At 37.4% G+C, this 23,294-nt stretch overlaps 1 long non-coding RNA gene across 1 annotated transcript in view; it reads right to left on the minus strand.

Moving 5' to 3' along the window:
* Positions 1-16,328: 16,328 nt before the first annotated feature.
* LOC143673472 (uncharacterized) overlaps positions 16,329-23,294 on the minus strand; it is a 399,281-nt gene continuing 392,315 nt past the window's right edge. Inside the window, exon 4 of the long non-coding RNA XR_013170386.1 lies at positions 16,329-17,264. This is a non-coding gene — a long non-coding RNA (uncharacterized LOC143673472). The remainder of the gene's footprint in view (positions 17,265-23,294) is intronic.

Raw genomic sequence — 23,294 nt, forward strand, 5'->3', positions numbered from 1 at the left:
CTAAGTGCTATAGCTAGAACTTCTAGTACAATGTTGAATAACAGTGGTGATGCTGGGCATTCTTGTTTTCTTCCTGATCTTAGATGGAAAGCTTTCAGTTTTTTACCATTGAGTAAGATGTTAGGTGTGGATTTTTCCTATTTGTCCTTTACCATGTTAAGGAGATTTCCTTCTATTCCTATCTTTTGAAGTATTTTTATCAGGAAAGGACGCTGGATTTTCTCAGCTGCCATTTCTGCATCAATTGAGATAATCATGTGGTTTTTTTCCCCTCCATTTTGTTACTGTGATGTATTACATTAATTGGTATTCTTGTGCTGAACCACCCTTGCATACCTAGGATAAAACCCATTTGATCATGGTGTATAATTCTTTTAATGTGCTAGTGTATTCAATTTGCATGCATTTTCTTTAGGGATTTTGTATCTATGGTCATGAGAGAAATTGGCCTGTAATTTTGTTTTCTTGTAATATCTTTTTGGGGCTTTGGCATTAGATGATGCCTTCTTAGAATTAGTTAGGTATTGGTAATTCCTATGCAACTTTTTGGAAGAGTTTGAGCAGAATTAGTATTAATTATTCTTGGAATATTGGTAACCTTCACCTCTGAAGCCACTTGCTCCTGCACCTTTCTTTCTTGGGAAGTTTTTGATGACTAATTCACTCTCTTTGCTTGTAACTGGTCTCTATTTCATCTAGAGTCAGTGTAGTTTGTTCATTCTAAGAATTTGTCCATTTCATCTAATTTGTCGAATTTGTTAGCATACAGTTGTGTGTAGTATCATCTTATGATCCTTTTTGTTTCTGTGAGGTTAGTAGTAATGTCCCTTCTGTCATTTCTGATTTCATCTATTTATGTCTTCTCTCATTTTTACTTTGTCATTCTAGCTAAGCTATTTTACTGATCTTCTCATAAAATCAACTTTTATTTCTGTTAATTCTATTGGTTTTTTTAATTCTCAAATTCATTCATTTATGCTTCAATTGATGTTATTTCTTTCCTTCTCCTTGCTTTGTTATTAGTTTGCTGCTCTTTTTCTAGTTCCTCCATGTGTGCAGTTAGGTCTTTGAGTTTAGTTCTTTTTTCATTTTTTAATGTATGCTTTTGGGGCTATAAAATTCCCTGTCATTACCGCCTTCACTGCAACTCATAAGTTTTGATATGTTGTGTTATCATTTTCATTTGTCTCGATATATTTACTGATTTCCCTTGTAATTTTTTCCTTGATCCACTATTTGTTTAAGAGTGTGTTGCTTGACTTCCATATATTTGTCTATTTTACAGTTCTCCACCTGTTGTCGGTTTCTAGTTTTATTCCATTACGGTCAGAGAAATCTTTTTTTTTTTTTTTTTGTATGCTACATAGTGGGGTCACATTTCATTCTTTTTCCATGTCAGTATCCTGTTATTGCAGCACCATTTGTTGAATTTTGTTTGCTTTTGTTTGATTTTTTGGGGGGAGTGCATGGGCCAGAAATTGAACCCAGGTCTCCCACATGGCAGGCAAGAATTCTACCACTGAACTACCCACACACTCCTCCTCAATCGCTTTTAAATGTATCAAGACTTTTACATGACCCAACATGTGGGCTATCCTGAAGAAAGATCCATACGGTCTTGAGAAGAATGGATAGTATGCTCTTTGGGGGTGCAATGTTCTATAAACGACTTTTAGTTTATATTCATCTTTCATATTATTCAAGTTCTCTGTTTGTTTGTTGATCCTCTGTCCAGGTGTTCTACCTATTGATGAGACTGAAATATTGAAGTCCCCAACTATTATTTTAGAGGTGTTGCTTTCTCCCTTCAGTTTTGCCAGTGTTTGTCCCATGCATTTTGGAACACCATGGTTAGGTGCATAAACATTTATGATTGCTGTTTCTTTTTAGTATATTGCCCCTTTTATTAATATATAGTGTCCTTCTTGTCTCTTATTAGTATAGCGAACTCAGCTCTTTTTGGTTACTGTTTGTATGGAATATCTTTTTCTAACCTTTCATTTTCAACTCATTTATGTCTTTGAATATAAAGTCAGTCTTGTAAATAGCATACTAGATGGATGATGCTTTTTTATCCATTCTGCCAATCTCTCTTTTGATTGCTGAGTCTAATCCATTAACATTCAATGTTGCTACTTTAAAAACAATATTTACTTCAACCATTTTATCCTTTGGCTTTTATGTGTCATATCTTTATTTTCTCTCTTTTTACTCTTTTAGTTACCCTTACTGATAATCTTAATTTCTTCACACAACTCCAAGCCACCCTCTCCTGCCTTGTCCTTTCATCCTGAAGAGCTCCCTTTAGTATTTCTTGTAGAGCAGGTTTCTTGGCAAACTCTCTCCCGTTTCCATGTATCTGTGAATATTTAAAAATCTCCCTCATTTTTGAAGGACAGTTTTGCCAGATAAAGAATTTTTGGTTGGAAATTTTTCTCTTTCTGTACATTAAATGTATCATACCATTTTCTTCTCGCTTCCATGGCTTCTGCTGAGAAATCAGGACTTAGTCTTATTGTATAGGTCTCTATTTAGTGAATTGCTTTTCTCTTGCTGCCTTCAGAATTCTCTCTTTATCCTTGACATTTGACTTTCCCATTTGACTTATATTTCTCATATACTGATTTTCTCATCAGTATATATGGAGTAGATCTATTATGATTTATTATCAATCTATTTATAATGAGCCTATTTTGATTTATTCTGTATGTTGCGCTTCTTGGACATGTATATTTATGTCTTTTATAAGAGTAGGAGCATTTTTGGCCATTATTTCCTCAAATATTCTTTCTGCCACTTTGTGGTTGATTGAAGCTGTCATGTACCACAGAAAGGGCCATGTACTTTTATCCCATTCCTAGGGGATGCAGACCTATTGTAGATGGGAACTTTTGGTTAGGTCATTTCAATTGAGGGGTTACTCCAAGGTGGATCTTAATCCTTTTACTGGAGTCCTTTATAAAAGACAAACTTATATAAAAGAGAAGCTTATAGAAAAAAACCCTGGAGAAGCTAAGAGAGGACCCATAGAAGCTCAGAGAGTAAGCCACTAGAACCACAAGCTAAAAACAATGAAACCCAGGAGCAAAGGACCAGCAGACACCCACCATGTACCTTCCAATGTGACAGAGGTGTCCTAGAGTCCAGCAACCTGACTTCAGAATCCACATATGGTCCTGTGATGCTTTGAATTGGACATTCTCATGGCTTAAGAATGGTAAATTGTAAGTTAATAAATCCCCATTGTAAAAGCCAACCCATTTCTGGTATATTGCATTCTTATGGCAGCTTTAGCAAACCAGAATGCGATTTTCCCTTCTCTTTTTCTGGGACACCCACAATGTGTATGTTTTAATGCTTTGTACTGTCATTCAAATCTTGAGACACTGCTTTATTTTTTCCATTCTTTTCCCTATCTACTCTTCTGTCAATAAGATTTTGATTGTCTTGTCTTCTAGTTTTTTGCTTCTTTCTTCTGCCTGTTCAAATCTGCTTTTGTATGCCTCTAGTGTATTTTAAATCTCTTCTGTTGTGTTCTTCATCCCCATAATTTATGTTTCTTTTTATATTTTCAAATTCTTCTTTTTACTTACAGATGGTCTTTTTAATATCCTTTATCTCCTCAGCCATATTTTCCTACATCTCCTTGAATTGATTTAGGAGATTTGTTTGAACTTCTTTGATTGATTGTTCTAAATTCTGTCTCCTCTATGATTTTAATTTATTCCCTTGATTGGACCATATCTTCCTATATCTTAGTATCGCTTGTAATTTTTTAGGCATCTGATTATCTTGATAAGTTTACTGTGAAAGCCAGTTTCTCTTTCTCGCCTAGTGTTTTAATATTTTGGGGTTTGTGTTAAGGTTCTTCTTTAATGCTTAATCCAACTTATTCTAGTCCTTTAAACTAGCCTGTGTTTAACTGATCAGATGTTTTCAGCTCTTCTTCATCAGCTTCTTGCCCCGGATATGTGGTACAATTTTTAAGATTGTAATTTTTGTGAAATTGTTTCACCTCCAGGAGAAATATCCTTTGCTTTGCTCCTTCTCCAGTAATCTTGATCTCTTCTGTCTGTATTTGTTTTGCTTCTATAGTTTTTATTATACTCCTTTCATTGTCTCTAGCTACTTTTACCTGAATGATAAATTCTGGGAGGGTGTCACTGCAGAGGACTTTCCCAAGTGAGAACTTCTTCCCATCCACAGTAGGGCTAGGTATCTGCAAAGACTGGCTCCAAAGTGCCCTAGGAAGGGTATCAGAAGGACGTCAAAATCTTCTTTGATAACTTCCCGAAACTATGCTTTCCAGGCCTGCTCAGCAAAGGCAATCCATCAACTAAATGTTCCCCAACCACCTGAGAATAGCCTGAGAATAGCCTCCACCATCTTGGCCCCTATCCTAGGCAAGGTTGAAGCAATAGCTGTCACTGCCTTTTTCTGGGGTGGGCTGAAGCAGTGGCTCAGAGCTAGGATCCAGCAATCTGACTTCTCTAAAAAAAAAAAAAAACCATGATCGGTGCAGCTGTGCCAACCCCTGTTCTTGGAGAAGAGGATTTTTATGTTCCTTTTATGTCTCCAGCAAGTTATCAGGGTCTCAATCCAACTTGGCCTGTGACAAGAGTGGGGGACAGGCACCAGCTACCGCCATGGAAAGAGAGCAACTCATTGTTCTCCACTGTAGTTTATCTGCTTCTTCCTCCCACTCTTCGCTGGGTGCTGTTCTGGAACCCCAGAACAAGTTGTCGCAACAGTTTCTTCCTGTTCAACAGCCATTTTGATGGAAGGACTAAGTCCTGGAGCTCTATACTCTGCTCTCTTCCCCAGAAGTCATCACATCTATTTTTTGGTTAAATACTGCTTAGCAAGCTTTCTTCAAACAATTCATTTTAGAATAAATTTGTTTTCATTTGCTTTGTTAACTCATCATCCAAGCAGGAGAGATAAAGTGTATTTTCCTTCAAAATTTTGTTTGTAGGAAAAAACCTAACTCTGATAGCAATAAACTTTCATTTAGTATAAGTATATTAAAATGGATATAAAGAGCACATAGTAAAAGCCACATCCAAAAGAACAAGCATGCTACTCTACTCTCCAACTGAAATGACATATGTCATAGCAAACATTCATATGTTTGGATTCACTTCTGTTGCATCATTGGTCTGTTCTTCTAAAAGTGCTTAACTCAGAGACAAGGTAACTCAGCCATATTCAGAATTAGCTATAAGAAGAAATAAATGAACCATGATTATACTTCACTTGGAGAAGAAAAGATCTAATAATATTAAAATAATGAAGTGGACTAACTAATTAAAACAATGAAGAGAGAACCAGAATAGCACACAATATAAACTCTAACACCAAATGCGCAAGTGACAACAATAATGGGAGTAAAGAGGAGATGCTCTGACAACTACAGCTGTTACTAAAACAGATATCATGACAAATAAAAATAGCAAGAACAAACGCTGTGATGGGATTAAGACAGAGCATAGAAACTAATGACTGAGGATAAAGACAAACGTGGTGACAATGGCAGGTAGTGTGACAAATGAAATGCTTGGATAAGCAAAATTCAGGAAACGAGACAGCTGAAAGACCCAAGACCAAGACAGAGACAAATCTGTCAGCAATACAGATACCATCATAGTGTGCCAGAAGGCAATGCTAAATTATAAATGTTAATGATAAATGGATTCTGCAAAGCCACAAGCAGAACAAAAGAAATGAAATGGAAAAATACCCTTGCTGCAGTGTTCTATACAGGTCTTCATTTTAAGGAAGATACAATGGTCATGATCTCCTATGAAGGGGCATCTTTGATTTCAGTAAAATAGCAGCATGCTATTAAATGCCACCTATTCATTTCTTCCATTATCCATTAGTCATTAGAGAAAGTTTGCTTTCATGCAGGACCATGAACTAAGCAATAAAAGTCTTCAGAAATTAAAGTAAGAGAAAGAAAATTTAGCAACAAAAAAAAGAAGGGGATAAAATTAGACAATACTTTTACAAAGAGAAATATGTGATGAACTAATAGAAAGCAAAGCAGATAAAATGTGGGAGAAAAAAGTAAATGATAAATCAACTACTAAAATATTTACCGAGCAACTATTATTGGACAGACACGACACAAGGGGTTGGAGATAACATGGCAGAAAAACACAGTCATGGTTTCAAGCCTTGTGGAGCTTATAATTTGGTAGCAGAGAAAAACATTAATCATATAACCAAAAAAAGAAATGTAAAATTGAAATACTGGTAAGAGTCATGAAGAAGGGTACTATGAGTACATATAACAGATGGTAAGACCAAGTCTTCTCTGAGGACTTGATAAGGAAGCTGAGATGTAAAGGATGAGTAAAGATTCAGTGGTGTAGGTGGAAGTTTCCCCAGGCAGTGAGACCAGCACATAAAATAGCCCTGTGAGGAGAAGGAGAACAGTGTAAAGGGGGGAAAAAAGGCCAGGAGGCCTGGAGCACATAGAACTTGGGAAAGTAGAATATATTTGATGAAAATGGAAAATAAGTAGAGGCCAGCCTATACAAGCTTTAGCATTTTATCCTAAGACCAATTGAAACCATTGAAAGACTTAAGCAGAAGAGTAGCATGATGTTCATTTAGTAAGAAACCATCACACGCTCCTTTTTGGGCCAGTCCACCTGTCCAATCTCACCTTATCCAGCATGCCAAGTGTATTCTCAACACAAGGCCTTTGCTCTTGTTGCTTCCCTTGCCCAATATCATAACTATTATAGTATCAATTACCTCGTTGCTTAGATTATTGTCAAGGGACCAGAAGCATCAGCATCACCCAACAGACTACTAGGAATACAGAATCTCATGCTCCACTCAGACCTGCTGAATTGAAATCTGCATTTTAATAAGGTCCCCAAGACACTTACAGGCACATTAAATTTGAAAAGCATTGGTCTATTGTATATTTTCCTGGGAAAGATAATTAATTAAAGGATGGTTTGTCTTTAATACTTCAAAATATTTTCAAACTATCCTGAGAAGAGTGCAAGACTCTGGAAGAACTTACAAAAAACAAAGCCAGTATTGGCAGATCAAGAGTAACAGAAAAGTTGTGACTCTTGAAACACAGTCAAATGGTGGAACTGAATCGAAGACAACAGTGGAGGGTCTAAAGAACCAATCTGAAAATGAGCATGGGCTCCTAAAGATGGCAGATGGGATGAAATTGGAGGGCTGATAAGGAGGATGAATAAAAAGGAAATGGAAGAATATTACTTTATTATTTTCTTTATTGTTGTCTTTGTGTTTAATGCAATTTACCAACAGATTTGCTTTGGGATGCTGTTTTTCAATCAACAAACAGTTATTTAGCTTGTGCACACAACTTGGAGAGGGTTAGCAAGCCATAAATAACTGGGTTAGGAGTCATTTGAATTCTACTCCTTTCTGACTACTAACTAGCTCAGCACTCTTAAACAAGGCATTTACCTTTTTGGGCCTCCTTTTTCTCATGGATATAAAAGAGGTTTAGTCTACCACGTTTCTATGATAGTTTCCAGCTACAGTATTTCATGATTCTATGTGACATCTTACCAGCATATATAAAATAATAAAACCTCAAATTGCTAGCCAACAGTGTATTCAACCGCCACTCAGGAAAGTGTTCTATTTCAAAAAGTAATGTGACTATGTACCTGAAAGAAATCCCAGTTTGTGGAAGGGCTGCTCTTAAGTAGTGAAGCTCTTTTTATTTTGAAACCATTTCTTCCTCACCCTTTACTCATTATCAACAGAAATCCCCTTAGAGTTGTACATCGATGAAAGAATAACATAAAGGTGCTAGAATTAATATATTAGAGGAGTTATTGAGTATATATGAATACATCAACTTGACATATATACATATGTGTTAGTTAGATTCAGTTGTCAACGTGGCCAGGTGAGCATACCTAGTCTTGTTGCTGCGAACATACGCCAACGGTACGTGAACCTCATCTGTTGCCAATTACATCTGCAGTCAGCTAGGAGGCGTGTCTGCTGCAATGAGTGACGTTTGACTTAATTGGCTGGTGCTTAAATGAGAGATTGCAACGTAGCACCGCTAAGCAGCAGCTCAGCATTCCTCATCTCAGCACTAGCAGCTCAGCCCAGGCCTTTGGAGATGCAGAAAGAAGTCACCCCGGGGAAAGTTGTTGGAACCCAGAGGCCTGGAGAGAAGACCAGCAGAGACCATCTTGTGCCTTCCACATAAGAAAGAACCTCAGTGGAAAGTTAGCTGCCTTTCCTCTGAAGAACCAACAAAATAAATTCCCTTTTATTAAAAGCCAATCCATCTCTGGTGTGTTGCATTCCGGCAGCTAGCAAACTAGAACAACATATTATATGTAATCTTTAAAATCTTTAAAATCTTTATTGACACTAATACTTCATAAACTTTTCACTTAAATTTTAACCTAGTTACAGCCATCACTGAAAGAATTTGAGAAAAAGGATTGATGTCTCCACATGTGGAAAAAATAGTAGGCCATAGGGAAGTCTCTCATCCAGAAACCACAAAGGAGACTTGTAGCAGAGCCAGAATTGGATCATGAGTGGAGTGGAGTATTATCCCAAGAACAAATTAGAGTAACACATAAGCATATTCCAAGAAGTCCCCAACTTCCTGGAGAGGTGATCCTATTAATATAAACACCTCCTTAACCAAACCTTGATGGAGACCTGGAGCTATTGAATTTGTCATACTAAATTACAGAAAGAAAAATAAAATAAGTTTTTTTTTTTTTCAAAATGCTCAGATAAAGTTTTATTTCTGTATTTTGTTGTGTTGTTTTGTAAATTTACTACATGTTTTATGAGAAAAGGATTGGCAACAATTGACTATAAGGTTTTCAACACTGGGACAGTGGAACAGAATTATGCATGCATGAAAGAGTTGATCCCATATTACCTTTGAAATGGTTGACTTAGGACCCTTTTTTTAGTGGGTGGCGGGAGGGGTCGGTACATGATGCAGGAACTGAACCCAGGTCTCCCATATAGAAGGCAAGCATTCTACCACTGAACCACCCACGCACCCAGGACGCATCTTTTTTTTTCTACTTTTCTATTATATAGTATAACATATATACAAAGCAAAGAAATAAAAAAGTAATAGTTTTCAAAGCACCCTTCAACAAGTTGCTACCAGACAGATTCCAGAATTTGCCATGGGCTACCGTATGATCCTGTCAGATTTCTCCTTCTAGCTGCTCCAGAATATAGGAGGCTAGAAGGTTTAATATTTTTTTATCTTCACAATCGACTTTTTTTCTTTCTTTTTTGTAAAAAATAACCTATATACAGAAAAGCATTAAATTTCAAAGCACAGCACCACAATTAGTTGTATAACATATTTCAGAGTTTGACATGGGTTACAATTCCACAATGTTAGGTTTTTACTCCTGGTTGCTCTAAGATACTAGAAACTAAAAGAGATATCAATTTAATGATTCAGCATTCATAGTCATTTGCTAAATCCTATCTTCTCCGTATAACCCCACCATCAGTTTTGATCTTTCCATCCCTCTTGTTAGGGGTGTTTGGGCTATGGCCATTTTAAATTTTTCATATTGGAAGAGTATGTCACTAATATGGGGTAGGGAGATGGAACTATATGATGTTCTGGAGCCAGGACGCATTTTTAATGCAATTTTGAGATATATCATACAGCATAGAAACCATCCGAAGTATACAATCACTGGCTCACAGTATCATCATTTAGTTGTCATACAACCCCATGATAAAATTCAGAACATTTTCATTACTCCAGAAAAGGAATAAGAAACCCTAATTCTCCCTTATTTTTTATCTTCTCATATTATTGGCCCATAGAGTTTTGTGATACATTTGTTATTGTTGATGATAGAGTATTAAAATATTGTTTTATTTTATATCCTTATGCCATTATAGTCCATAGTTTGCCATAGGTACATATTTTACCATATACCCCTTGTTCTAGTTTGCTAGCTGCTGGAATGCAACACACCAGAGACAGATTGGCTTTTAATAAAAGGGGATTTATTTTGTAGGTTCTTCAGAGGAAAGGCAGCTAACTTTCCACTGAGGTTCTTTCTTACGTGGAAGGCACAGGATGGTCTCTGCTGGTCTTCTCTCCAGGCCCCTGGGTTCCAACAACTTTCCCCGGGGTGATTTCTTTCTCCATCTCCAAGGGCCCGGGCTGAGCTGCAAGTGCTGAGATGAAGAATGCCAAGCTGCTAGGCTGTGCTACATTGCGTTCTCTCATTTAAGCACAAGCCAATTAAGTCAAACGTCACTCATTGCAGCAGACACGCCTCCTAGCCGACTGCGGATGTAATTAGCAACAGATGAGATTCACCTACCATTGGCTCATATCCACAGCAACAGAACTAGGTGCTTTCACCTGGCCAAGTTGACAACTGAATCTAACTACCACACCCCTCTATTATTAATTCCTTATAATACTGTCATAGATCTGCTGTAGTCCATGAAAGAATTTTTTATATTTGTATAGTTAACCACAGACATTATCCACCACAAGATTCACTGTTATACATTCCTACATTTTAACATCCTACTTTCCTTCTGATGACACACGACTCTAAACTTCCCCCTTTCTACCACACTCATATACCATCCAGCACTGTTAATCATTCTCACAGTAACATGCTCTCATCATCTTCGTCCATTGCCAAACATTTATGTTCTCCATAGTTGAACATTCTACACATATTAAGCAACTGCTCCCCACTTTTTAGCCTCATTCTATATACTGGTAACCTACATTCTGTATTTTATGTCTATGAGCATACATATTATAATTTGTTCATATCAGTGAGGTCATAAAATATTTACCCTTATTTCACTTAATATAATGTTTTAATGCTCATCCATGTTGTCTCATGCTTCAAGACTTCATTCTTTCTTAGTGCTGAATAATATTCCATTGTATGTATATACCACATTTTGTTTGTCCATTCGTCTGTTGATGGACACTTGGGTTGTTTCCATCACTTGGCAATTGTGAATAATGTCACTATGAACATGGTTATGATAATGTCTGTTCATGTTCCTGCTTTCAGATCTTCTGGTATATCCAAGGTAGCAAGAGTGTTGGGACATAAGGTAATTCTATACTTAGCTTCCTGAGGAACTGCCAAACAATCCTTCACAGTAGCTGTACCATTTTACATTCCCACCAGTAGTGACTGAGTGTTCTGATTTCTCCAACACTTGTAGTTACCTGTAGGTGTGAGGTGATTTCTCATTGTGGTTTTGAATTGCATTTCCCTAATTGTTAGTGAAGCTGAGCATCTTTTCATGTGCCTCTTAGCCATCTGTATTCCCTTTTTGGAATAAATGTCTATTCATGGTTTTTGCTCATTTTTTAATTGGGTCGTTTGTCTTTTTAGTGTTAAGTTATAGAATTTCTTTATATACACTGGGTATCAAACACATATCAGATATGTGGTTTCCAAATATTTTCCACCATTGAGTTGGTAGCCTTTTCACCCTTTTGAAAAAATCCTTTGAAGCACAGAAGTATTTGATTTTAAGGAGTTCCCACTTATCTATTTTTATTTTCATTGCCTGTGGTTTGGGTGTAAAGTGTAAGAAACTATTGCCTTTCACAAGATCTTTAAGAGTTTTCCCTACATTTTCTTCTAGGAGTTTCATGGTACTTATTCTTATATTTAGGTCTTTGATCCATTTTGAATTAATTTTTGAATAGGATGTGAGATAGGGGAAGGACCCATTTCTACTTGCAGTGCATATGAAATTTAATCAGACCCAAGTAAATCCTAAAGTCTCTGCTCCTTCTACAAGGTCCTGCCACTGGTGGAAGGAGTGATGAGAACAAAGGCATATCCAAATCTCTCCTTGAGAAATGGTTTCAATTTTTCCTCTTGTGTTATTTCCATTCCAGGATCTAAAGTTTTCAATTGTGACTTCTGAAAATCTCTCTTGTCCTGCCCTGTTCACAGTCTTGAGAAAATCTGCTTGTGTAAATATTCTACTGCATTCTTTCCACATTATCATTATTTCTTCAACGTATTTATTTAAATGGACATTGATGATTCTCCTTTTATTTATTTATCATTGACAGAAGCATCAAGCTCTTGATCCACATATTTTTTGCATCTACTAAATCAACTATGTTCGTTTATAGGTGATGCTGCTTTTTTCATTGCTACTTGGCTCAAGACTGTAACAGTAGGATCTGCTGGTTTGAGAACAAGTCTAGGAATCAGTAACTTTGAGTTCAAATCCTGACTCTGTCACACATGTATTCAGAAGATGTGAGCTATAATACGAAAGCACTCATCATGGCATTCCAACAAGCCTGGAAACTGTTGCACTGATGTGCAGACACACAAAAAATAATTCTCACAGCTGTGCCTATGGCATTTTTCAATAGTCTTTTAATGAAGGTTGAGTCTGCCACAGAAAGGGTAGTGAAAAGTAAAGAGCAAATGACCCTGCTTGCCCTTCAATCAGAACAACATTGACTGCTCAGAGTCCAGTAGGTGGCAAAGGGAAGATTTCAAGGTCAATTTGCTCACCTTTCAAACCTGTGATTTCATACTAAAGAATCAAGCTGTCAGCCTTCCTGTGTCGACAATTCTCTCTGGGAAGGTTAATGTCACTTCTAAGCTTAATAATGGTCCCAAAGTTAGGAATGTACTGTAAACATCCTGAAAGTGATAAATAAGTAAAAATAAAAAGGATGATAAAGGTAAGCCATGCCTGAAAATCTTTACAGCTAATATTATCTTCAAAAGAAGGAGAAAACATAAGCTAAGGATATATCCATCAAGGGTCAAGTTTGTGCTAGGAAAGGAAATAATTTAATAAAAAATCCAGGTGCACCATCCTCATGCTATGAAACTGAAAATTTCCAGCACAGTGTTTGGCATCACATAGACTAATACAAGTCTCCTATATTTATAAATACTAGTGAAATTTACAAAATTAATATGAAATCTCAACATTCTCTTCTGTAAAATGAGTAGAGCATCATTCCTTTACCCATGTTCCAAGACCATGGTAGATTTCAAATATTATTTTTATATTAAAGAATCAAGGGAATTGTAAACCACTATTGAATCCTCAGATTTAGCCAGTGATCTTGGAAACTTGTCAAACTATATATGTTCAGTTATTCCAAGATATAATTTTTGCTTTTTCTTTATGCAGTGGTTCTCAATTTGGCTACACATTAAAATCACCTAGGGGACTTCCTTTTTAGAAATTTCCATTTCCTAACCCCATCCCAGATCAATTAACCTAGAAAATCTAGGGGTGGTACCCAGAAATTACAATTTTCAAAAGATGCTTTTAAAAAAGTGAGGGTATAGAACAATTAAAGGAGTGCAAATCTACTTAAATAACAATGAACTGGAAAGCTGGGAGCTAACAACATGAAACTTAGGCATCTTTCAGGTTATGATACGAGCATCTTCGTAACGTTTCCACTTCATCCTATGAACACAATTTTCCACTAAACTTCTAATTATTTTCTCACCTAATCAAGCTTGGAAGACCAAAGGATTAGAGAAGAGAGAAAACCTTCTACAGTTTAGATTAACTAGAAAAGCCTATCTAAATTAATAAGTCAATATGTTACAATATTTTTAAAAGATTTGTTATTTTCTGTCAAAACACCATCTTTAGCAAAAAGACTTGAAGTTTATTCACTACATCGTTCTCTCAATGATGAATAGGGTACTTACAGAGGTCCTTGAGAGATTTCTTTCAATGAATAGATTTTTTAAATATTTGTAATTAGCAAAGAGGTTGTATCAATCTATCATATACACAGTAGATGCTAATACCTTATTAGGTAATTGTGATCTTATTATAAAGGAGAAATATAATATTTGCAACAGCCCCTGCTTTATTTTTCCTGTCTTCCAAGCTATATACAGTTTCTGATACTTTACTCTACCTGTAAATTCAGCTCCATACTCCCCATACTATAAATATATACACTCTACATCTCATTTGCTCCATTCCCATGTGTGCACATGTGTGTGTGCACACACATACACAAACACACTTTCAAAAAATAAGGCACAACATCATTTCACCTCCTAAGACATTAGGGCTCATAATAAGTCTTGCTTCCCATATATCTTATGTTCTCTAGGAGAAGAATAAGAACTGGCATCTTAATCACCACTGTGACCAAGTAGTGTCCATATTGTGGCAGATCAGAACTGGATTGAAGGACTTGCCAGCCAAGGGCAATAAAATATCACTAGGACTCTAAATTACTACTGGAAACATCACGAGAAAAAACCCATAATCAGACCTCTTCTTGAGAAGAATACTATATACCGTTGGTCAGAATAAACCACTTTAGAGGGGACAGTAGAAATAAGACCATCAGGAAGTTAAACATCCTTCCAAGGAATAAGGCTAACCCTGTTTAACTGCAGGATTTTTGAGATGACTAAGTTTGGAACCAGTGTTGAACAGCACTCAGAACCCTATTAAAGAGACTGGGCACTACCACCATTAGTTCTCAATCTCTACATTCCCTGCCTTACTCTTGTTTTTCCTTTAAATCAGTGGGATTCAAAGTTTAGTCTCCAGACCTGCAATGTCAGACTCTTCAGAGATCTTGTTAGAAATGAAAACTCTCAGGCCTTGTCCCAGACCTACTGAACCAAAAATTCTGGGGTGGGACCCAGCAATTTCTGTTTTAACAAGCTGTCCAGGTGATGCTTATTCATGGCTAAGCTTGAGAACCCCTGCTGTATATGGTGAACAAATATTAGAGGGCACTAAACAAAAATTAATGGATGCTAAATTAGTAGTCTTCCCAGGTACTATCCTGGAGATAGTAATTCCATCCCTGACTAATACTCTGCAGAATGCCCCTGTCTAGATTCCAGTCCCTCATTAGAAATGGAACTCTTCTCTTATTTCTAATCCATCTAGTCATTATCACTCCATCATTTTAACGTGTCTGGAGTCTACTTCTTTGCTCATTCAGTCACCAGCTGCAGCAGTCACGAATGTACTGACTGCAGCTGATGTCAACTAACTATCCTTCTTTTGCCCTTTTATACCTCATGACTAACTGAGCTTCCTCCTACAATGAAGATTCTCCTGATTGATCCGTCCCTTAGATAGCAGTTAATTCCTTACCCCTGACTGAGTGAATGAAACACTTGAACTTTGCACAATGAAGAACATGGCTGTAGCCTGTAAATGAAAGAGTTATTTATCCCCAATGTCAAATAACCTGGCTCTAATTTCATCATCCCTTCACATATTATCCAACAACCAGGGGTATGCTAAAATGTTTAACAACCGGGTCTCAGAAAGAAAAAGCCCTTCTCTATAGCGTTTGCCAATTTTTGAGGTGATTATACTCCCACAGACTACCACTGTGATGTTACTGAAGGTAGAGTTGCAACAAGATATGCATAATCAGCTGTGCAGAATTTGTGTGAGCCAGCTGCAGTCTGCCATTGCTAGAAACTACACTAATCCAAATATCCCTTATAACCAAAGCCATTCAACTTATTAATATAGAATAGTTAAAATGAAAATACAAAACTATAACAAGATTTCAGGCTAACATAGTTAATGTATACAATTAATTCTGTCAACAAACATGTATTGAGCACCTGCTAGGTACAAGTACTGTTACAGGTACTATGAATCAGGTTTGGATGGTGTGTTATATTTAAAAATGACTATTAGGTAATTTAACTAATGAATATAGGAGTCTTGGGTTTAGGGGAGAATTGTAAACCTGAGCTGTACATTTGAGAATAGCCAATGTATGGATGGTATTTAAAGCCATGACAGTGGATGAGATCACCAATAGTTCAGATATAGAATGGAGAAGCCCAAGAATGAGCCCTAGGAAAAACCAATAAAGGTGACAAAGACAGGAATCCAAAAAGTGGGACCTATTGATACATAGCTTTCTCTATTTGATATTGATATTGGTCAGTTAAGTCTATAAACTGATAGAGCGTCAGTTTGTTTATTGTCGTCAATAAGTAAACACTTAGTAGTTACTACATGCTAGGTACTATTCCATTTAAGTGTCAAAGTCTTATAAAACTAAACTGCATTATAAATGAAGATGAGATTTGATAAAGGAGTCCTATCTTTGCCAATGAAAGATTATTTTATCTAAATTACCCCAAATGCCAAATAAGAGGTATTCAAATTAATGATAACTTAACCGTTCTTGTCACAACCTGTAAAAGTAACAACCAAAAAGAAATCTAATGTTATATTAAACTCTTACCCTTACTGCAAATGCCAACTCTACCATGAATTATACCTTGATTGTAATTCTCCAAAATTAATCTTACCTTTCATATAACACTCTATACATTCTCCTGTGTTCCACCCAACTGGATGTTAACTCTCTCTTCTTAATATTCCACAATTGTATGCAAGCTTGGCCTACTCTTGTAGCACCCACCTTCCTTCAAGTTGTAACAGTCATTTATAAATGTTTTTCCAGTTCTTTGCATTTCATTCATTCCTTCATTCGCCATTCTTTCCATCATCAAACAAGCATGTGCCAGATACTGTCCTCAAGACAAGAAGATCTTTACATTTCACTTATATCTCTAACCTCAATAAATATCAGGCAATTTAAAGAATAAATGTTTCATTTTTCATAAACGTCATCCTTATCTTTATTCTCACATTAAATACCTGTGCCAGTTCAGACGCACAGCCCACATAAAGCAGTGATGAGCGTTTGGGGGGGTGCAAAGAGCACTCGGGTCATGACTCAGTAGCTGCTGGGCTCCTTTCGTGCTGTTCTGTTCTAAGAGGAAGACACATAGTTCATCTAGGTGACTGAAAGATGAAGTCCTGCAACACACTGGAGTTCAGTCTTTATAGCTTCCTCCCTTTGCTTCTGTACTCAAATATCAGGGTGAACGTGCCCCTCCAGTTTGCATTTTCAGAAGTGGGAGCTCACTCCCAAGACCGATCCATTAGAAGCAATATCCTTCCTGCCTTTTGAGTCAATTTTTTAATCTTCCTTCTTGGAGTAAAGTTTAATTACAACACAACAAAAGTAGCACACATTACTTTTTGTATACATGATGGAAAGATTAATCCCTCAACAAACATTTTTTAACTTCTTCACCATCCTCATTTTCTCATGTTCCAAGGCCACTTAATGAAAGGAATACTCTTGAGGAAATCCTCTATGGTTCCGGTTCCTATGATCAAGATTCAGGATTTTATTTATATGTAGGCTATATTTGGGTAAAAATATCCTGTCAGAAAGAAAATGAGTCAGTGTAAGTGAGTAGGACATATCTTCTTATATAATAATATCACGGTAAGTTTTTAAAATTTCTCTAGTTAAAGCATTAATTTTTTTTACAGAAGATAATCCTTCCTATTTGGATTTCAAACCCACAAATATATACCTATAAAGCAATAAATCAAAGCAATAAATCTACAATTAAGTCTATGCACAAATATGCTTTATGTTCCCTGTTGACAGAACAATCTAAACAAAATTACATTCTGTTGAAAATATAAATATATTTGTACAGAGAAAAAAAGTGCAGAAGTTAATGGAATATATGTTTCATCCACCAAAAGATATGTAAATTTCTTAATTTTATGTCTCTACATGTAATCTACAGAAATTGCAAGCAAAGCCCTTGAATTTAAAAATTTGGTGAAAATTTACTTGGTTACTTATATCAAAAATAAAATGTAAAATAAAAAGGCAATTCTTATTTAAATACTTTATGCCTTCAATACATGTGTAACCAAAATATATTTTTAAGTGGAATAAATCACTGATGAGTAATGTTGATTAGACATTCATTTATATATAAAGTGGAATAGAAATGCATACCTTGAAACTTCCATAATTTTCTGAGAATTAGAAATAATAGTGTATATACATCTTTCCATTAACAAATTTAAATCCATTTCAGACTAAAAGCAGTTGTATAATATGATTTGCTTGTATTTTTTTAGTTTTTATGAAATATACATGCAAAAATGTGCATAAAAGACTGTTATATTATATAGGTTATAATTATCAATAATTAGAAAGCTAACTCTTGTGTAATCATCACACAGGTCAAGAATAGTACAATGCCAATACTCCACCAAGTAGAGAGTTGTTGAGTCATAGAAAGAAAGAGGAAAAGGAGGAAAGGAAAGGTGAAAGAAAGCAGAGAGGAAATAATTTAAACACTATAACTTAGTCTCCCAAAGTCAACTAACTTTTTGGTACTAAAATATAAAAGGAAAATGTAAAACTAATCCATTTAAAGTTAGAACTGTCTGAACAAAATATTAGTGCATAAATAAAACTCATGCTACAAATTTGGAACCACAGAATAATTCAAGAATTATGAACATACGACTGTTCCTTAAGCCAGTATTATAATTGTTTTATATCATCTAAGGGACGAATGTTGCTAGAGTTCTGTATAATGAATGAAACAAACACAAGTTTCACGTTTATGAGAATTATTCATTTCACTAAAGGTGAGGAAAAATCTCAAACAACCAAAAATTTGCAATATCACTGGATTACCAAATATATTCAAACAAGGAATCATCATCAGACAGTATTCATTTTAGGCCTGGCATATAATTAATCTGAAATTCCAAATGTCCTTTGTGTAAGCATGTACAGTCATAATAGATAAAATGGAAGACACACAGGCATAATGTACTCGATTAAGAATCAAGAGACAGGATTCTACTTCAAGTCTTACTCTGAATTTGTTATAAGACTTTGGTAAATCACTCTACCCCACCAATCTCAATTCCTTCCCCCTTTAAAAATGAAGAAATGTAACTGTTAATCCACTCAGATATATATTTAGCAAATATTTATTGCAAACCTACTATGTGCCTAGGACTGTTTAAGGGCTAAGAATGCAACAGAGAATGTGTATCTTTCTATGTATAGGCAGAGGAGATAGGATTAAATCATATACAAGTAAGCAAGTTCTAAAAAAAAAAAAGTGAGAGGTGCTATGAAGAAAATCAACCTGGTATTCCAATGTTCTGAGTAGCTGAAAATTTCTTTTTAATGGTTTCCAAGTTTTACACTAGGGAGGGAAGTCTCATATTTGTTTCTGTCCATGTTCAGATACATCTAAGTTGAGAGTCACTCATTGCCAGAGAACAGTGGCGGCTGACACGGACATTGCATCACTCACCAAAGATCTACACAATTAACAGGGATTCACATAGGAGGGGAAAGATGAACAAACTCCTCCTAAACCTCTAAGAGCAAGAAATGGTAGGCTAAACTCCTATTTGTATGTTTAGGACTGTATATTGCCAGAGTCTGCCAGGGTGAAGTGCTCTCTATTAGAACTTGAACAGAAAAGTAAGTAATCGAATTCAGGAGGTGAAGCTTCTTTCTTCCCAAGCAAATATTGGTTTTAGAAAATTTAACCTTCTCTTCTTCCTCTATGAGCCTTTCTTGAAACTTTATATCAAGATTTTTTTTTCAATAATTCTCAAAGGGATGTATATTGTACATTTGTCAAGGAAACTGGACCATTTTCAGATAGACTGATAGACTTTAAATAGTCTAATTGGCTTTATCCACATACGAAGAACCATTTGAGACTCAGGGAAATTAAAAACTGCAGATGAAGAAAAGCATGTGAATAAGGCAACTGCTACTTTATTTTGGAAAATAAGCAAACAAACAAACCACCACTCCCATCACCACAGTGAAATCTGGCTTTTCACCTTTGCCAGGGAATTATAAGCTTTCTATAAATGGATTCCTCTAGAAATGACCCCTTTATATGAAATATTCAGAACAGATAAATCTATAGAGACAGAAAGTAGATTGGTGGTTGTCAAGAGCTGTCAGGAAGGAGAAAGAGAAGTAATGGGTTTAACAGGTACAGGGTTTTATTTTGGGGTGATGGAAATGTTTTGCAAGTAGATAGAGGTGGTAGTTTGTACAACATTGTGAATGTGCTATATGCCACTGAATTGTTAACTTCAAATGATTAATAATATGCTATATGAACCTCACTCCAATAAAAACAAACACAAAACTTTAGACTTTTTTCTCAAAATTCAAGTCAAACCAGAGGCACTGTCAGAGAATAGTAGCCCTCCTTAAGACAGAACTCACTCATCAATCAAAATTAGATACTTTGGCAGACTTCCAGGAAGATGGCAGAATAGGGTAAGTCAAGTTCACCTCTGCTCAGCTACAGGAGGGACAGAAAAAAGACCCGAAGAGTGATTCCAGAGTGTAAGGGACCTGGAAGGGTCTTCTACACCATATATGGAGGCCCTGGTTGAAAAGGCAGAAAAATTGAGACGCAGAGACCTGGAAACCAGACAGCTAGTGCAAAGAACCTAGCACGCCATTTCCAGACAGAGGCCCAGAGCCTCCAGGAGTCCATGGACAACGAGGGCCGACAAGACAGCAAGCCAAGCTGTGTTCCTTGGATGCACCACCTTCACGAGCGTTGCCCCCGCCTGCTACTCCCCCCAGGCCCCACACACCTGAGTCCCGAACTGCCTCCCTCCCCATCCTCCGTGTGCTCCCACCCCAACCCCCGGCCCCAAGCATCCCTGCCCCAAGCATGCACAATAACCTGTCTGGGTCCGACCCACCTCTCCCAGGCAAGAGCACATTCTCAGCCCACCCGTCCAGAGGTCCATGTATAACATGGATCCACCTCCCTGCCCCCTGTAGGGGGTCACCTGAACGTCTACGCCACAGCCCTCAACCTTTATACCTGGGCACACCCGTACCCAGCCCATACAGTCATTAAACCCCACCCGGCCCTTCCCACCCCCAGTTCTGCACATGCGCACATAAGCATTCAACTACCCAGACTCGTGCATGTGCATGTGCCCACTCAGGTCTCACCCTCTCCGCTCTGCGCATCCAGGTCATATCCCGCCAGCCCGATGCCCTTGAGCTCTGCGCACCTGAACACCAAGGCCCCGCCCCCAGGCCCCCGCACACCAGGGACCTGCTCCCCAGATCCTCACACACGAGGGCCCTGCCCCCATATCCATGCACCGGCACAGCCACATGCTCCCTGCCGGGCACCCATGTATCTGTGCATAGACCTCTTGACCCCTGCATCCCACCAACCCTGCCCTGCACACGTGCACACTCTTGCCTCACTCCACGGAATACGTGCCCTTCTCCCACATCTGGCAGGTGCTGTTGGGCATATCTGTGCCACACAGCCTCTGCCTGGCACAAGCAAGCACCCCCTACCACACCCATACCTGTCCCCCTGGACCCACGCCAGGGCCCTGCCCAACCATCATCACCCACCCCTGCCACACGAACAGAAATCTCTGTGATTGTGCCTCATCCCTACACACTCAGACAGCCACATCCCGGCCCCCAGGGCCATCTCGCCCAGAGCAAGGAAACACCTGTGACCCAACCTCCCTGTGATCCGACTTCCTTGCCCCATATGCCACACTCTGACACCGGCATGCTTCACATGCCCAACCACATCCTGCCTGTATTTCAATCCCAGAACAGCTGCTCCAGGCCCCCATCCGCCTCCTGCCTCACCTTACCTCTCTGTCCCTCACGCTTCACCTTGCTCCTGCATCCAAGGCCTTCCTGAGCTGCACCTTGCCCCATGGCCCCGGCACTGCCCGTCCACAGCCCCATGACTTGCACTCCTGATGTGTGCATATATTTGCACCACAGCCTGTCACTGCACTGTTGTGCCCCTCCCCATGTCCCACATTCTGCTCCATATCCATCCCACAAATACAAAGTTTTAGACTACTGAAGGAAAGCAACATTCAAAGTAGCCCTATCAAGATATTTACATGCTGTGAAGACAAAAGAAGATCACTAATCATATGAGGATGCAGACCTAATGACCAAATTAAAACACAAGAGGAGATACAGACTTTGGAACAACTAATCAAAGATGCTCATATAACATTAATAAGTAAAATCAGTGGGTTGATGAATGACATAAAGGAAATCAAGAAGACACTAGAAGAGCATAAAGAGGAATTTGAGAGAATAAATAGAAAAATAGCAGCTATCACAGAGATTAAAGATGCTGTAGACCAAATAAAATAAATACTAGAGAGCGGTGCAACAGTGGTTCAGTGGCAGAATTCTCCCCTGACATGCCAGAGACCCGAGTTCGATTTCCAGTGCCTGCCCCTACAAAAGAAAAAATATATATATATATATTCTCTAGTATATATATATACTAGAGACACACAACAGCAGATTTGAAGAGGCAGAAGAAAGAATAAGTGAACTACAGGACAGGAAAAGTGATTTTGAACACACAAAAGAGTAAATGACAAAAAAAGATGGAAAAATTTGAACTGGATCTCATGGAAATGATGGATAAAACAAAGCACACAAATATAAGAATCATTGGTGTCCCAGAAGGAGAAAAAAAGAGTAAAGGGCTACGAAGATTAGTGGAGGATAAAATGGAGGAAACCTTTTGAAACTTTATAAAAAACATAAATATGCAAATCAAAGAAGCCTAATAAAATAAATCCAAAAAGGCCTACCTCAAGACAAATACTAATCAGCCTGTCATATTTTGAAGAGAAGCAGAAAATACTGAAAGTGGCAAGAAAAAAGCATACAAGGAAAACCACTAAAGTCTGAGTTCAGACTATGCAACATCTAGCCAAATTGTCCTTCAAAACTGAGGAAGAGACTAATTTTTCACAGACAAACAAAGGCTGAGAGAATATATCAACAAGAGATTAGCTCTACAATAAATACTAAAAGGAGCTCTGCAAGCTGAAAAGAAAAAAAATAAACAGGAGAGGGTGGTCTGGAGGAGGGCACAGAATTGAAGAGTACCAGTAAGAGTATCTAAAGGATAAAAAGAGAAAGAGGGAGAAGAACATATAGATCTAACAAATAAAATCTAAAGGATAAGATGGTGGATTCAAGAAATGCCTTTACAGTAATAACTTTGAATGTTAATGGACTAAACCTAACAATTAAAAGATACAGATTGGCAGAATGGATTAAGAATTATAATCCATCTATATGATGCTTATAAAAGACTCACCTTAGACACAAAGGTACAAATAGATGAAAGTGAAAAGATGGAAACATATGTCCCATGCAAGTTGTAACCAAAAGAAAGCAGAAGTAGCAGCTATACTAATTTCAGACAAAATAGGCTTTAAATATAAAGACATCATAAAATAAAAAGAAGAACACTATATATTAGTAAAAGGGACAATTAACCAAGAAGAAATGACAATCATAAATGTCTATGCTTCCAATCAATGAACTCGAAAGTACATGAAACAGACAT

Source organism: Tamandua tetradactyla, chromosome 2, assembly GCF_023851605.1.
Source record: "Tamandua tetradactyla isolate mTamTet1 chromosome 2, mTamTet1.pri, whole genome shotgun sequence".
Lineage (NCBI taxonomy): Eukaryota > Metazoa > Chordata > Mammalia > Pilosa > Myrmecophagidae > Tamandua > Tamandua tetradactyla.